This window comes from Lutra lutra, chromosome 1, assembly GCF_902655055.1.
Source record: "Lutra lutra chromosome 1, mLutLut1.2, whole genome shotgun sequence".
Classification (NCBI taxonomy): domain Eukaryota; kingdom Metazoa; phylum Chordata; class Mammalia; order Carnivora; family Mustelidae; genus Lutra; species Lutra lutra.
In genome coordinates, this window is record NC_062278.1 from 174,539,597 (window position 1) to 174,556,376 (window position 16,780).

The window sequence follows — 16,780 nt, forward strand, 5'->3', positions numbered from 1 at the left end:
CAGATTATTAAATATTAAACCATCCTTCCAGATTATTAGGTTCATATCCCATTTTCAAAGGGACAAAGTTAGCCTTTAAAAAGGACCCAATTTCTCTGGTTAAACCTTAGTGAATCTAGTTTTACAGTATAAGCAAGAATTATCAATTTTATTCTCATTTAATCATTTAATTTCATTTAATTGAATTATATTCAAGTCTCAGCCTCAAAAGCCTGGTAGGCTGAGGGAAATTTCCAATCTCTGCAATTATTTGTGTATCATCTTCCAAGGTTTCTGCATAATTGAGGACAGTGTAACCATAAAGGATATGGTTATACTGCAGTCTGTTGTGGGGCATAGCTGACATACTCATTTACAAGTCTGTAATCTAGCAGCTATTTATGTCATGTAGGCACCTGGGAATGTATGCTGAGACTGGCCACCTCTAGAAGTCCACTTCCAAACTCCATGTTTCCTTCAAAATCCATTATTTCCTCATGTGCACCCTCCAAAACCCCAGTTCTCAACACAGACACTTAGGATACTCAGGCTTTAGAAACCAAAATTCAGAGGGGAAAATTTCTTACAGGAAAATTCTGCAGTTAGTCCCAAAATACAAACATTCCCTGAGATACAGGAACATAAAAGATGCCTAGATATTTTTGTGAAATTTGGCAGGGTAGGATTTAAAGGGAGGGGAGGGGATATTTCCCTAAGTAATTCTTCAAACATGTTTGCATGGACTACAAATACTGTGTTTCTAAGGTCATCACTAACTTTGATGCCAATTTCTTGTAAATTTAATGGCAAGGTTTTCTTTAGGTAGACTAAAGTACAAGAAAAGCCACTGCACAGATTGAAAAATAACAAAATTAGTTCCTTTTTCTTAGGGGTGGCACAGCTACACCCAAGGGCTTATGGCTTGATGAGCAAAAGTGGGTTGGGTTCCACCTCTGAGTCATGTTTACTTGTCCAAACATTCAACACTGCCTTTCTAGATTAAGTAGTAATCATCACCACCCCATAATCATCACCACCATCTCTATAATACCTGAATACTTACTGAGTGCCAGGCACTCTATTTAAATTTCACTAAACTCTCAAGATGAGTACCCAGTAAGGATTAAATCAAATAACAGTAATATACGTGAAGCACTATTCTAAACTTGTTTTAAATATCATTATCTCATATATTCCCATAACAATTTTATCTGGTAGGAAATATTATTATGACCTGATGAAGAACTAAGGCAGATTAAATAAGGTGTTGAAAAGTTGTCTGTAGACATATATGAAGTATTTTTTTTTTAATGTGCCATTGGCCTTTAGCTCTTATGAACTAATACAGGATAAAGGAGAAGGAGATTTTTTTAAAAGATGGTTAAAGTTATTTTATACATAGTTATATGAGTGTCCAAAGTGGACAGCTCATCTGTGCAAAAGGGTATGTGTGATACTGTGATTTATAATAAGAAATATATATTTGGTCTTTGTCCCAGTTGCTGACATAGAGCTCCTAAAACCCTTTGTATTTTCTAAGTATTAAAGCAACAAAGGTGTCTTGATAGTCTTAACAAGCTCTTATTCAACCTTACCTGAGTTTATGGTAATGACTTTTGGAAAGTACCTAAATATGGGAACCTCTCAAATTCAGCCCTTCCCTGATTTCTATAGGAAATCCACTCCTTCCAAGCACTTTGTGAATTTACTAAGGACTAAGGATTTTTAGGGACACAGGAATGTGTAACCCTAGGAGATACTACCACCCACGTTGTTAGACTATCTCCCCAAGGGTATCCATTGGGAGGTTAGAGGGTTAAAACTTTCAGTCCCACCTCCCTTGACCTCCAGGAAGTACAAGAGGGGCTGAAGGTTGAATCAATCCTCAGTGAGTAATGATTTAATCAATAATGCCATGCAATGAAGTTTCCATAAAAACTCCAAATAACAGGGTTCAGGGAGCCCCTCATTTGTAAACACATGGAAATTCAGATAGAATTGTGTGCCCATGGAATCTCCTTGCTCCTCCTGTTACCTTACCCAGTATATACCTTCTGGTTATTCCTCAATTACCCTTTTATAATAAACTGGTGATCCAGTAAGGAAATGTTTTCTTGAGTTCTGTGAGCCTCTCTAGCAAACTGAATACAAGGAAGTGTCTTCATAACCTCTGATCTATATAGCCAATTGGTCAGAAGCATAGGTGACAATCTGGACGTGAGTTTGGCATCTGAATGTGGGGTGGGAGATCTTGTAGCACTGAACCCTTAACCTATGGGACACCATGCTATTTCCAAGTACAAAATGTCAGAACTGACATGAATTACAGGACTCCCAGTTGGTGTCAGAGAATTTCCTGGTGTTGGGAAAAACTCCACACATTTGAATTATCGGAATCATTAATGCGTTATTAGATCAGAAAACACTTATTACTCTTAGTGTGTGAAATATTTAAACTTATTTTTTTCTAATACTCATTAAAGTAAATACAAAACTGTTTTGTCCTATCAGTGGTTTCACTGTTCATACATTATTAATTACACAAAGTTATCCTCATTAAAACATTAATGAAAATACAGGGCAATCTAAATAAATTATGTAATATTAGAGGTTGCAAAAACTGTAACTATATGACACACAATCTCTGAAGGTCAGAAAACTCCACTGTCAGTATTGAAAGGTAGAAGTATTGGACATATAAAACATAATGGAATATAGAGGACATATTCCAGTGTTTAAAGAAAGCCAGAACTCATCCCTGTAAGTGAAGGTGTTCAGAGACATCACTACAAGTTCACATGAGGCACATTCAGGAAAGATGAGAGCAAACATTGGTCAAAACAGAGTGAGCAAACCATAACAGCAAGTTGCAAATAACCTTGAAGGTAATTTTACCTCATGCTCACCCTAACAAACTGAGCAATAATGGTAGAATATTGGCAGGGGTCAACTGCAAAGAGCAGCCTTGAATATTAATTTTACACTTGTTTGTATAGTTTACTTGTAGATATCACTTTTAAAATTTCAATTTTGCATGTAGAAGCTATGTATACTCCTAATGAAAATTTTAATCAGTAATTAAATGCATATTTTTTAGATTTGTTTTTTACATTTTTTTAAAGATTTTATTTATTTGAGAGAAAGAAGAGTACACATGAGCAGGCAGGAGGGGCAGAGGGAGAAGGAGAAGCAGAAGCCCCACTGAGCAGGGAGCTCGACACTGAGATCATTACCCGAGCCAAAGGCATAAGTTTAACTTAACACCCAAGCGCCCCTGTTTTTTACATTCACTTCTAAAGAGAAACTAAAAATTTGAGGTACAACCTCTAGACATTTGGTATACAAAGACATGTATGCATGTGTTGTTAAAAACAAGACAAAAGGCCCAAAATGGAGCTGCTTATGCTAAGCCCAAGTCACAAAACTGAGACTTAATTACAGTTTTGTCTCCTCCTAGAAACAATTTTTTTTTAAGATTTTATTTCTTTGACAAAGAGCCACAGTGAGAGAGGGAACACCGATGTGGGGGAGTGGGATAAATCCTTAAACCCAGCTGTACCAATCTGGTCAGCACTAGTAAAATAATCTGCCTGATGGACCCCTGCTGTCTCTTAAGGAAAGTTACCTTGCTACAACCAATCCACTTTTTGCTGGTGTAACTCCATCGTCCTTGTTCCCGTTTGCCTATGAAAGTACTTCATTTTGTACAGCTCCTCAGAACTCTGTTCTATTAGATGGGATCCTGCCAATTCTTGAATAATTGAATAATACCGATAAGATTTTTAAAATTTACTCAGCTGAATTTTGTTTTTAACATTATACATATACTTATTTCCTCAAAATTGTGTATCTACTCTAAATCTTTTCTACAGTTTGCTTTCTTTTTTTTTAATTTTTTTTATTTTTTCAGCATAACAGTATTCATTATTTTTGCACCACACCCAGTGCTCCATGCAATCCGTGCCCTCTACAATACCCACCACCTGGTGCCCCCAACCTCCCACCCCCCACCCCTTCAAAATTCTCAGATCGTTTTTCAGAGTCCATAGTCTCTCATGGTTCACCTCCCCTTCCAATTTCCCTCAACTCCCTTCTCCTCTCCATCTCCCCTTGTCCTCCATGCTATTTGTTATGCTCCACAAATAAGTGAAACCATATGATAATTGACTCTCTCTGCTTGACTTATTTCACTCAGCATTTTCTCTTCCAGTCCCGTCCATGTTGCTACAAAACTTGGGGATTCATCCTTTCTTTTTTCTTTTCAGTTTGCTTTTTTATTTAGTTCCCATCTTGGCCATTTTTCTATGTTAAGCCAGGTAGATTTGCTTTACATGGTTATGTAGTCTTCCATTGTGTAGATAAAGCATTATTGATTCAATCAGTGTCCTAATGATTGGTAGTTGGTTTCACCGAAGATTTTGGATAGACAAACAACAGAAATTTTAAAGAAAATGACTGTTAAAATATAAAAGTCAAAATTTATCTAAGAGTGGTAACTGTAGTATGTAACTGACCTAAGATAAAATTATCATTTTGCACAAATGAACTGTCCACTCTGGACATTCATATAGACTTGTATAGAATAACATTAAAAAACTTTAAAGTTGTACACCAGAAGACAGTTTATCACAGGAATCCTTAACTTTTCTTCATTTTTTTAAGTCCTAAATTCCCTCTGAAAATCAGATCAAAATATGTGTACTTTCTTCCCAGAAAATTGTACCATTTTACATTCAATTTCTGCAGCTGAACCTTTGAAGTTTAGAAGTAAAGAATGCTTTGGATTATAGACAACCAAGATTGGAGGCAATGAAAATCAGTGATTATTACAAGTGTTTAATTACGGTAGCAACAATTGGAATAGGAGAAACAGACTGATGAGATACCATAGGAAAACTATCAATACAATTTGATAATTGATTGCACATGAAGAGTAAGGGGGAGGGTATACTCAAAAATGACATCGAGTTTTTGATCTTAGGTGAAATAATGTTGGTTTTAATTGTCACTTAACAACTTGGTAAAGGGGATAAAGGAAGAGAAAGAGGATGAAGGAAGGGAAGGAGGAGGGAAGGAGGGAGTGGAAGGAAGAAGAAAAGAGATGTCCTTACCTGAATACTTCTAATGTCAAATGGTCAACAAAATCAGGAAAGACAGTTGCAGGATCAAGGAAAATTCTTATTTTAAAAACCAGGACTATACAAGAATCTAATAAAAAGGGGCAATACCACTGCACTGAAAGGAAAGGCCATCCTTCCAAGCAGATATTTTTATTTATCTAAAATATCAAAATGCAATAAAATCTTCTCACATGGATTTTGAACTATTAGGTTTCAAGGAGGTCAAACAAAGGCACAACCAGTAAAACTTCATTCTTTGAAAGAAGTGCAAATTGAAACAAGCTGAAAGGAAAACATTTCATTGATCTAAGGGTATCAATAATTCAGAGTAATGACCAAAAACAGGCCCCCAAGTTCATGTGTAGATCAAAGCTGTGCCACACAGTATTCCACTGCTCTTCATTAGCATTTTTATACATTGCAACTTAACTTTTATCCTGTGCTTTCAATAATCAAATATACTGATAAGGAATTTGGTTGCAGTTTTTAAGAACAGAAACCCATGTGTGGTTCTAAATTATGAAACATGATTTCAACACATAAAATGTTCATTTTTCTTCCTCAAAAAAAAAAAAAAAAACAACCTTATGTACCTTGTTGAGAGCTAAATGGATGGTATTAAGATTACAAACTAATGATTGAAAACACAAAAGCAGCTAGAATGGAGCTCTAATAAGGGGAGGGGTGTGGACACGGAGTGCTTCAGAGTTGGCTCATCACCATTTGTTGGAAACAAGCAAGCTTTATATGACGCTGACAAAGATGGGGAATATTTTTGAGCCATTACTTTTAGCCTCTCTCATAGATGAATGGGATTCGGGCAAAGAAGTGTGAGTCTGTGTATTTTCCAATGACTTACAGATTTAATAAAATAAAAAGAAAACTCATTTATCCTTTTTATGAGTCCCAAAGTATGGATGTTCATAGATGAATTGTAAGAAATAAAGCATCACATCTTTACTCACCACTTTATTTTAATTGCATGTTTCGAATAGCACATTTGTTTGAATCATTTTTCAGTGTGCTGTTCTTTTTTAGTAGCATTTCCCTCCCTCACAAGCAAGATTCACTATGGAAAAAAATTAACTATTTCTGAAGTACTTCCTCTATTATTGTATGAAAAGTCTCCAAGGGTAGTTTGAGATAGAAATTGGTTTAAACACAGCATGTCTTATCATACACATCCAATTGCTCTTTCTCACCTCCCATTACTTCATAAAGTCAGGAAGGCACCAGCAATGAAGTAGTAAGAGTCGCACCCAAAAAGGTTCCCCCCAAAACTGCTATTAAGTTACCTACTAGTGCAGATCACATGGTGCATATCTTCATATCTTTTGGAGGGAACTATTAAAAAAAAAAACTCAGAACAACAACAAAATTTTGAGAATAATCTTCCATTTGAGATTTTAACAATAAATTTAATCATAGAATTTGACCCTTAAAGGCAATTTCAGTATAGTCAAATTTAAGTTTATAACATTTTAGGGGGATTGAGATCTACAAGCCAATGCTGATAGCTGGGGTTCAAGTTGAAAAACCAAATAGGAATTGTGTTTCTCTATCCTCAGATGTTTCCAAGATAAGTAACTTCAAAGACATTTACTGAACTTCTACTGCATATTAGGAACTTCACTAAGAGGTAAAAATCTAGCAGAAATTTAAGTAAAAAGTTCTCTTCTCTCTTAGAACATAATAGCAAACAAACACTGCACTCTGAACAAATCGTGCCTGCTATTCATCCATATTCTCTTTATTCCATGGCCAATATATTATATATAAGAAGACCCAAAGGCCACTCTCCAGAGTGATAACTTGACACAACAGAGAGGGGAGCACTAGGAAGAAAGTTTAAAAAGCATCTACTGGTGATGTCAGCTTATGGGTAAATGGAATGGACATGCCTTGCCTATTCCTCCTGATAAACACACCTAAAAATCCTGGATTTTTATAAGACAAAAATAAGAAGATACTGAAAGGTGGAGGATGAAAGGCAGGCCACCTAGGAATCAAGGACTTGAGGAAAGTCATTGGGGTAACCTCCCTGAGTTTTCTTTTTGTACTACATGTCCTCCATTTGGAGCAAGCCAGAAACACCAAAAGGCACAGAAAAAAAAGCCCCACCAGAGCCCATCCATCTAGCTAAAGACCAGAACAATGGAATCCTAACAAGGCAGAAAACTTTCATTTAAAAAAAAAATTATTTATTTGAGGGAGAAAGAAAGCATGGGGTGGGGGGAAGGGGCTGAGGGAGAGGGAGAAGCAGACTCCCTGCTGAGCAGAGAGACTGAACTGGGGCTCAATCCTAAAACCCTGGGATGACCTGAGCCAAAGACAGACAGTTAACCCTTAACTAACTGAGCCACCTAGGCACTCCTAGACAGAAAACTTTTAGACAAGAATTGCTATACTTCATCCTAATACCACAGAAAAATACTATGGCCCCATCCGTACCCACATGAGCAGAGGAAGAATGGAGAGTCTAGACTTGACCTCATGAGGCAGTTAAGAGGTGCCCTAATATTCCTGTAAAGGGAGTATCAGAGAAGGTCAAGTAGGATGGCCGGCCAAAAGATCACCTCATTGTAACATCAGTGGAGAACACAATGGAAGTCTACACTTCTGCTGGGAAGGGGAGACAATTTAAATGATCTCAGTTTCTTTATCAGAAAACATGGATACCAGAAGGAAGTGGGGCATATTTTTCAAATCTAAAAGGACTCAAATCCAGAATCTTATACTCAGTGAAAATATACTTCAGGATGGAAGGGGAAACCAAGATTCTCTCAGATGAAAGAAAATTAAGAGAATCCCTTTGCTAGCCAAGCTACTCTACAAAAAAAAGCCCCAAAGAGAAAAGAAACAATTCTCCAAACGGAAAAGAAACAAAGGAGAAAGTTTGGGACATTAGAAAGGATGAAAGAACACTGTAAGCAAAAACATGGGTAATAAAATAGACTTTCCTTTTCCTACTAAGTTTCTAGTTACATTTCATGGTTGAAGCAAAATTAAAACTCTGCCTTATATAATTCTAAATGTATGTAGAGGAAATGCAAACTAAAACTATAATGAGTTCCAGCTACACACCTGGAAGCATGGCTACACTAAAAACAGTGACCACACCAAATGCTGGAACTCACACACAACTGGTAGGGATGTAAAATTGTATGGCCATCCCTAAAACCATTTGGCCATGGTACTACCATATGACCCAGCAATTGCATTTCTGAGCATTTATCTCATTGAAATAAAGACTTCTGTTCACATGGATGCCTGTGCATGCACATCTATAGTAGCTTTCTTCATAATAAAAATGCTAGCAACAACCCAATGTCAATGGTGCATTCATGACATGGAACACTACTCTGTCACATGAATTAGAATCAGGGAATATGTCAATCCCAAAAAGTCACAAACTGGGTGATTTCATTTATATAACACTCTGGAAATGAGCAAACTCTAAAAATGGAGAGCAGATTGTGATTTGTTAAGGACTGTTAGGAAATGCAAACAGAGTGGGTATAGCTATACAAAGGCAACATGAGGGGTCCTTGAGGTAATGAGAGTATTCTATGTCTTGACTGTAAAATGTCAGCACCCTATTTTTTATATTATATTGAAAGATGTCACCAATGGGGAACCTGGATAAAGGATAATGGGCTGTCTTTGTATTATTTCTTACAACTGCATGTTCATCTAGAATGATGTCAAATAAAAAGTTTAAGTGAAAAAATTATGTACTTGCAGAAATCTGATTAGTAAACGTGAAGGCAAGGCTGGAACTACAAAACTGTCAGTTTGTACCCATCATGATAAAAATTAGATCAGGCAAGATCAAGATGCTAAGTTCACTGGGAAATGTTAATGAGGAGCAGGATGTCTTCATTGTCTTAAAGGTCTCTTCACAGACTATCAGCTGGAAGTCAGGGGAAAAAAAAGTAACTACATATTGGAGAAACTAGGAAACACCCTGACTGTGTGCTCAAAGTTATCATCAAAAATGATTCTCATATGGCTACTTTGTACCTGAGAAAGACACAGCATCCCTGATATGGTAGAGAATGAAAACTCAAGCTAACTGTGAGAAACAATAAACAAACAACAACAACAAAAATACTCTATAACAAAAAAAGAAAGGCGAACCGTGCTGTTAAAAAATGTCAGTGTTATAAAAAACAAAGGGCATGGAAATGTTTCAGACTAAGGTAAGCTAAGGAAACAAGGCAAAGAAATGCAATACCTGATTCTGGACTGGTTCTAGGGAAGATAGGATAGGGGATGGATTCTATAGAGGATACTACTGAGTAACTGACAAAATTGAAAAATGCAATGCACAGGGGTGCCTGGGGGTAGGGGGAGGTGGGGGTTCAGTTGGTTAAGCAGCAGACTCTTGATTTCAGCTCAGGTCATGATCTCAGGGTCTTGAGATTAAGCCCTGCTTCAGGCTCCGCACTCAATGCCAAGTGGGCTTAATATGCTCTCCCCCCTTCTTTTGCCCCTCCCCACATTCACTCTGTCTAAATAAACAAATAGAATCTTTTTTAAAAATTGGAAAATGCACTGTAATTTAAGGAATTATATTTGTCTACATTTATAAAGTTGATAACTGTTCTATGATGTGACTAAGAGGATATCACTCTTAGGAAACATACATTGATATATCTAGGGATAAACAGAGAGAGAACAGATAAAAAAGCAAATTGGCTGTGTTGACGTAGGTAAATCTGGGTAAGCTATATATGATTTTTCTTCATACTATTTTTATTACTGTAAATTGTATAAATTTGAAACTGTTCTGAAATAGTAAAATAATAATCTAAAACTGAAGAGAAAACACTGCTCTATTTCCAATCTTGTTTCAAGAGGAGACAACAAAACAATTCTGCTTCAATTGCAATAATAGAGCACATACACTAAACAGAAATGATAGGGAACAGTAGCAATTTCAGGTACTTTGGATCTATGGATTCCAACTATGTCACAGAACTTCTCTGTCTCTTTCTTGAATCTGTTTTCCTCTGTGTTACCTTCATCGTTTCAGATACTTACAACCCCTGTGGTAACAAAGGAAGTGCCCACTGCCTCCTAAATTTAAGTATCCTTACAGCTAGTGATCTCAGTAAAGAGGTTCAGCATGTCTCCTAATAATTTCAGAAAAAAATTAAAATTAAAATGCATCTGACAGACATGCAGCCGTTACTGTCTGCTGCTATGGTTTCCATTAGAGATGCAAGGAAAAAAAAAAAAAAAAGTATCCTCACACTTTCTTTCTGATTGTGGCAGCCAAGACTGAATGGTAGAATAGAGGAAGAAAAAATTTTTGTAATTATAGTTTAAAAAGCAAACAAACTAGGGGTGCCTGGGTGGCACAGTCAGTGGAGCATCTGACTTCTGATCTCAGTCCAGGTCTTGATCTCAGGGTCATGAGTTCAAGCCCTGTGTTGGGTTACAAGCTGGGTGCATGGAGCCTACTTAAAAAGAAAAAAAAAAAAAGGAAACAAACTAGTCTCTATGTTTTCAATGATCTGGCTCTGATTGAACACCTAGGACTAATCACCATGGGCACTGTGGTTTGGTGAGTTTTTTGCCTGGGCTTGACTCCCATAACTACCTATAAGCCATGGGAGCTGGGCTGCCATACAAACCACATGACTGAGGGTTGGAAGAGTGGTTCCTAAAAGAAAATAAGGAATTCAGTTATTATGTAAGAAGAGGCAAACAATAAAAACAGGAAAACCCCAAGACCACCATCCAAAGAGTTTTACTACCCTATCAAACTCTAAGATCCGCTACCACTTAACACCTTTCCTCATAGCAGTGTCTTTTGTTGGGTCTGAGGAAGAGCCTTTGTGTTACAAGGCTGCCCACAGCAAGAGCTCCAGGTCTACTTACATGTTCCGTAAAGACCCACTCTGTGAACACAGTAGCCCGGGGGCTGGAGGAGTTAGCACTGCAGGAGTGGAGGAGTAGGCCAACCATTAACTCCACAGGCAGAGGCTTGAATAATTCTTCACAGTGAAATTTATGACATTCATGAATTCACAAGCAGTCTGAGATTTTTCCTCTTAAATTGGCAATCTATAAAACCAAAGCTTCTGGATGAGACCTGCAAATAGTTTATTTCAGTTGAAAGTTGTATTGATTTTTAACATGTACCTGTAGTACATTTATCACACGATGAATGTATAATATTGACTATTTAATCTGAAATACACTGAAACGATCATATATTCATGAATGAATATTCATAGACTACCAGAAAAATAGAACACATTTGCCAAGAAAGGCAATACTCTTTGTTGGGGGAATCCAATGTTCATCTCAATATTGCAAGGATATAAACTTAATTTAAAATGCTTTCTAAACTTAACATAACACTTTTGTCAAATTAAAAAAAATGTTTAAAAAACTTCTTACTGAGTGTATTATTTATTGACAACAAGGCCAAAGACCTGGTTTTGAGCTAACTACTAGAATGATTTCCAAAGGAGTTAGTAAAATAGTCTTCTGAAGGAAGAACCACAAACTTTAATCAGCAGTGTGGTAATGTGTTTCTTATTCTTTCCATAAAACAGCATTTAAAAATAAAACACTCACCCAAATGTCAGAGATATGATAACAGGCTCTGGCTTTACAAACATGATTGTCCAAATATAACCTAATATTTTAGGTCATGGTCCATCCAGAATAAGGAAAACAAAATTATTCCCATCTCCAACTAAAATCTTTTTGTATCAAATGTTTTATATGAAAGTCCCCCAAATGGCAGTTCTATGTGGTAAAAACACAAACAAAATAAAATAAAAATTGTACACTTAAAAATAAAAGTGAGGGCACATTCTCACACCTCAAAAATGGACCACCACATTTATTTTACCTATTTCTGTAACCACAAAATTAAACTATATACTCCTGCCCTCCTTTCTCCATTTTAGCCAAGCTCTGGGACAGGAATATTTGAGTAACTGGAGAAGTCTGGCAAAAATGACCAAACTTTAACATTTTTCTAACCAGTTCTTATACAGGACACTTCCTTCTAGATTTCTACAGGACTTCTGAAAGATAATCACTAATCGCTTCTCAGAATGGTGATATAGATGAAAAGAAAGGGTAAGGAAAAGTCTGGCAAATGTAGTTTGGCACAAATGAAATGGCAGGATGAATAATTTCAATTCAGTAAATATTTTCCTAGACTTGTCACTTAAATGTCATCTTCAAAGCTCCTAGTAGCTAAAGAATCCATTTGTTTAAACAAAAGATACTGGGATGGCGGGGGTGTACCTGGGGGATTCAGTCCGTTGAGGGTCTGGCTCTTGATTTCAGTTCAGGTCACGATCTCAGGGTCATGGAAATGAATCCTGCATGGAGCTCTGTGCTCAGTGCATAGTCTCCTTGTCCCCCTCTCTCTGCTCCTGTCCTCCCCTCTCTCTCAAATAAAAAAACCTTTAAAAAAAAAAAAGATACTGGGCTACTCAATGCAGAAACAAGCACTGATAATTACAGGCAGGGTTACCGTCTACATACTAGTTAGGTGACTGTTGAGGTGGACTGCCACACTCTCCCTGGGAATCAGAATGTTTGTAATTATCATGGCCAAATAGTCTGGTTCCCTCAGGGATCTTGACTGGAGACCGAGAACACCAGACAGACAAACACAGCAAGAAGAGGAAGAGAGATACTGAGAAACAAGAGAAAGATGAGTAAGAGATTTTCTAACCCACAGGGAATGACTGAGAGGGAAGAGGCATGGATGGGTAAGGAGCTGTGGACAGATGGAATGGTATATTCAAAATCCATGGAGCTGCTTAGCTTGCTTCAGAAACTTAACAGTAATTAGAACTTGTGTAGGCACAAACCGAAGGACAGAGTTTCAGTATTTCCTTCTTTTATTCAAGACCTCTGAATCGTGACTTCCTGTAGGATTAGTTCTTGGCTTACTTTTCTTTACTGTCCATAGTCTTTTCTTAGGGATTCATTTGTCTCAAGGCTTTAAGCTTATCCTTTCACTAACACTTTGCAAATATAGATCTTTATCCCAGATTTCTCTTCTGAGCTCCAGACTCAAATATTCCCCTGCCTATCTGGCCTCTCCATTTGGATGTTACACTTGGCATCTCAAGTCAAAAACATCAAAAATGGAATATTATTCTCCCTTTAAAAAAAAAAAATAGTAGTACCTCTTGACAGTAACACCAACTCTAGGAGACATTTCCTTGCTTCTCCCTTCCCCTATTCCCACATTCATTGTCATGCTGTACCTGCAATTCAACTGCTTTTCACCATATTCTCTTTCACCAACTTAGGTCAAGCTACTGTCATCACCTAGGACACCAGAATAGCCTAAGTGATCTCTCTAGTTTCTTTTTTACCTCCATACTCCTTTTGTATATCCCACAGTATCCAGAGTCATAGTTTAAAAGATAACAATAGCTTCTGCCACCATCACTAACATGTATATAGGGTTTAAAATATCTGTACACTTCCCACATGTTAACTCATATAAATTACCCTAAACCATATCGCGCACCTGAGTACAACTCTTCCATGTTTTATGGCACCTAGAATAAACATAAAAGTAAATAAATACCCCCTCAAAATCCTACAAGAAGCCAGTGCCTGCTTCTCCAGTCTCAAATCAATAAGCCCTCTCTTCCTACTCAATTTATGCAAGTTTCTCAATTTTCTGAACCTGCCAAGTTCTTCCAGACACAGTTCTCTGTGTCCTATATTTCCTCTGCTAGAAGCCTTTTCCCCAGACTCCTTGTCTTACTGTGTTTTTCATAATCCTTTAGGTCTAGCTTCATTACTACCTCCTTCTACAAGAATACCCTGACCACTCCCTCTGAAATAGCCCTCACTTACTCTTAGTCATGTAACTTAGTTTACTTATTGCATCGTTCAGGTCATAATCAGTACAATTTCCATTATATAAACATATGTTTAATTTGTGTCTCCCACACTAAAATGCATGCTCTGTGAATGAAGAACTCTGTCTTGTTTTTACTTGTCCCCCTGGGTTTTCAGTATAGTCCCTGTCACCTAGTAGGCACTTAGCAAATATTTGTTAAGTGAATGAAGTAAATGTGTTTAAGAATTGGTCATGATAGATCAATAATGAATCACCTCCAAATCTCAATGGCTTAACCCCAAAACAGGTTTATTTTTGGCACACAGAACAGTCCAAAGTAGGTCAGTGAGAATGTTAGAAACTCCATCATCTTCAACATGTACCTTCCAGTATTTTTTAGACAATGATATCCAGTTGGCAGATGGGAAACAGAGAGGGAGAAAAAGAGAGAAAAAAAGGGAATAAAGGTACACCTTCTCTTAAATTCTGTAGGCATAACTGGTACATTCTACTCATGACCATATTCTAACATCCAGAACTGGTCACATAACCCCAGATGGATGCAAAGGGCTATGGAAACATCACTTAGCCCCATATCCAGGAAGAAATAATAGATTTAGCAAGCAACCAGCTGTCCTCTTCTACCCTGTAACATGTCATTTGACTGCTTATGTCTGCATCCTCTAATTCCATTGAGATATGGGTGTTCTTGATATCAAGGATCCTTATTCTGTCCTGTACTTCAATTCAGATCAAAAATAAATACTGTTTCCATTAAAAACTTAATACATTTCACTGATTAATTGGTCAAAATGAGCATAAGAGTGAACACTTACTCAGCTTGCTGGCAAAGACAGAATCCTGGAATAATCGATATATCTGGTTCTAAATTACTTCCTTGAGTAAATCCTACATGCTATGTAAGATTGAGGAAGTAAATCTGCCTGAACCTCATTTTTTAATTTTTCCTGTCAAAATGTACTTATAGGGGCACCTAGGTGGCTCAGTTGGTTAGGTGTCTGCCTTTGGCTCAGGTTGTGATCCAAGGGTTCTCAGATCAAGCCCTGAGTCCTCCACCTCCCTGCTCAGCAGGGAGTCTGCTTCTCCCTCTAGCCCGCCCCACCACTTGTGTTCTCTCTCTTTCTCAAATAAATAAATAAAATCTTAAAAAAAAGAAAAGGCATTTATATTATTACCAAATCACAGCAAATTAATGGATTTTAATGACTTAAAATACATTTGTAAATATTACATACTATGTGATGCCCATGTGTCCTTATAAGCATAACTTAGAACCAGGACGCATAAACCCTGTATCTTTTAACAAAAGCTGAAAGACTGTATTTCTATTATTTAATAGAAAAATAGTGACTAAAGCTTGCATAAGGGTATCTTATAAATAAAATAACAAATGAAAAATATTTGTGTTTTAAAATTGAAACTATTATTTTATGTGTTCACATATAAGAACTTTTTCAGCCAAGTTTTTCCTTCATTAAAAATAAATTTAATGGTAATGAATACTGTTATGCTGAAAAAATAAATAAATAAATAAATAATAAATAAAAATAAATAAATAAATAAATTTAATGGAAATTCTCAGTGTTCAGTTCCCCCAATGACAAGCATAGTTTTCAAACCAGGCCCTTTAATCTGAGAAACATCTTAATTACTGAATTAAATTATCTCCTATTAATACAATAGAACTTAATTGATTACACTATTATTAGTATCTATGAACTAGAATAACACAATACTTTTGTTTCTATTTACAATTTACATTACTTTGATTATGCTAAGTTGCTTTATTTATCTCCTTACCGGGCTCAAGGTAAACTCAATGAACTGTGATTTCCAAATTTCAGAATCTAAACTCTAAAATGTTTTAACCATAATATTGACATGTATTTCTGAAAGATCTTATAATAAAAAACTAAAATATGTTTATAAAGTATTTTTTAATCTTATAATTTTTAGAGGACATTCACATTACTTCATTTGATTTTTACCAAAATCCCAAGTCAAGCAGCCTTTACAGGTGTGCAATTTTCCTCATGTCCATTTTACATATAAAGAAAATTTTGCCCAGAGATGCAACCATGATCTAGCTTTTATGTAACAAAACATCCTAAAATTTACTAGCTTAAAGAAAATAAACTCTGCTTGTGATTCTACAGTTGGTAAGTTAGTCTTGGGCTCAAATGAGTGGTTCTTCTAACTTTGGCTAGAATCACTCATACATCTGTAGTCACCTACAGGCAGACTAGAAGGAATTGCAAAATGTGCAATTATATGATATGCACTCTTTTGTGTTGTTGCAAGCATTACTTCAATTTGATTCATAACTGCTGATTAGTATTCCATTACATGAATATATCATAATTAATTTATTCATTTGCCTATTGATTGACATGTGGGTTGTTTCCAATTTGTGCTATTACAAATAAAGTTATGATGACTATTTGTGTCCATGAATGTCTTTGTATGAATACATGTTTTCTTTTCTCATGGGTAAAGATCTAGAAATGTAATGGCTGAATCATATGGCAGAGGTAAATTTAACTTCTTAAGATAACTGTCAAACTGAGGGATGCCTTCGGTGGCTCAATCAGTTAGGCATCCAACTCTTAATTTCAGCGCATGATCTCAGGTCATGATCTCAGGATCATGAGAGTGAGCCCCTAATCCAGCTCCATGCTGGGTGTGGAGCCTGCTTAAAATTCTCTCTCCCTCTGCCCCTCCCATCCTGCTAGCTCTTTCTTTAAATCAAAAAAAGAAAAAAAATTGTCAAACTGATTGTAGTGTGGTTGTAAGATTTTCTGTCCCCACCAGCAGT

At 36.5% G+C, this 16,780-nt stretch overlaps 1 long non-coding RNA gene across 2 annotated transcripts in view; it reads right to left on the reverse strand.

Moving 5' to 3' along the window:
• LOC125088379 (uncharacterized) overlaps window positions 1-16,780 on the reverse strand; it is a 104,670-nt gene that overhangs the window by 44,921 nt on the left and 42,969 nt on the right. For both annotated transcript variants that reach the window (XR_007123700.1, XR_007123702.1), the window contains exon 3: window positions 10,989-11,202. This is a non-coding gene — a long non-coding RNA (uncharacterized LOC125088379). The remainder of the gene's footprint in view (window positions 1-10,988; window positions 11,203-16,780) is intronic.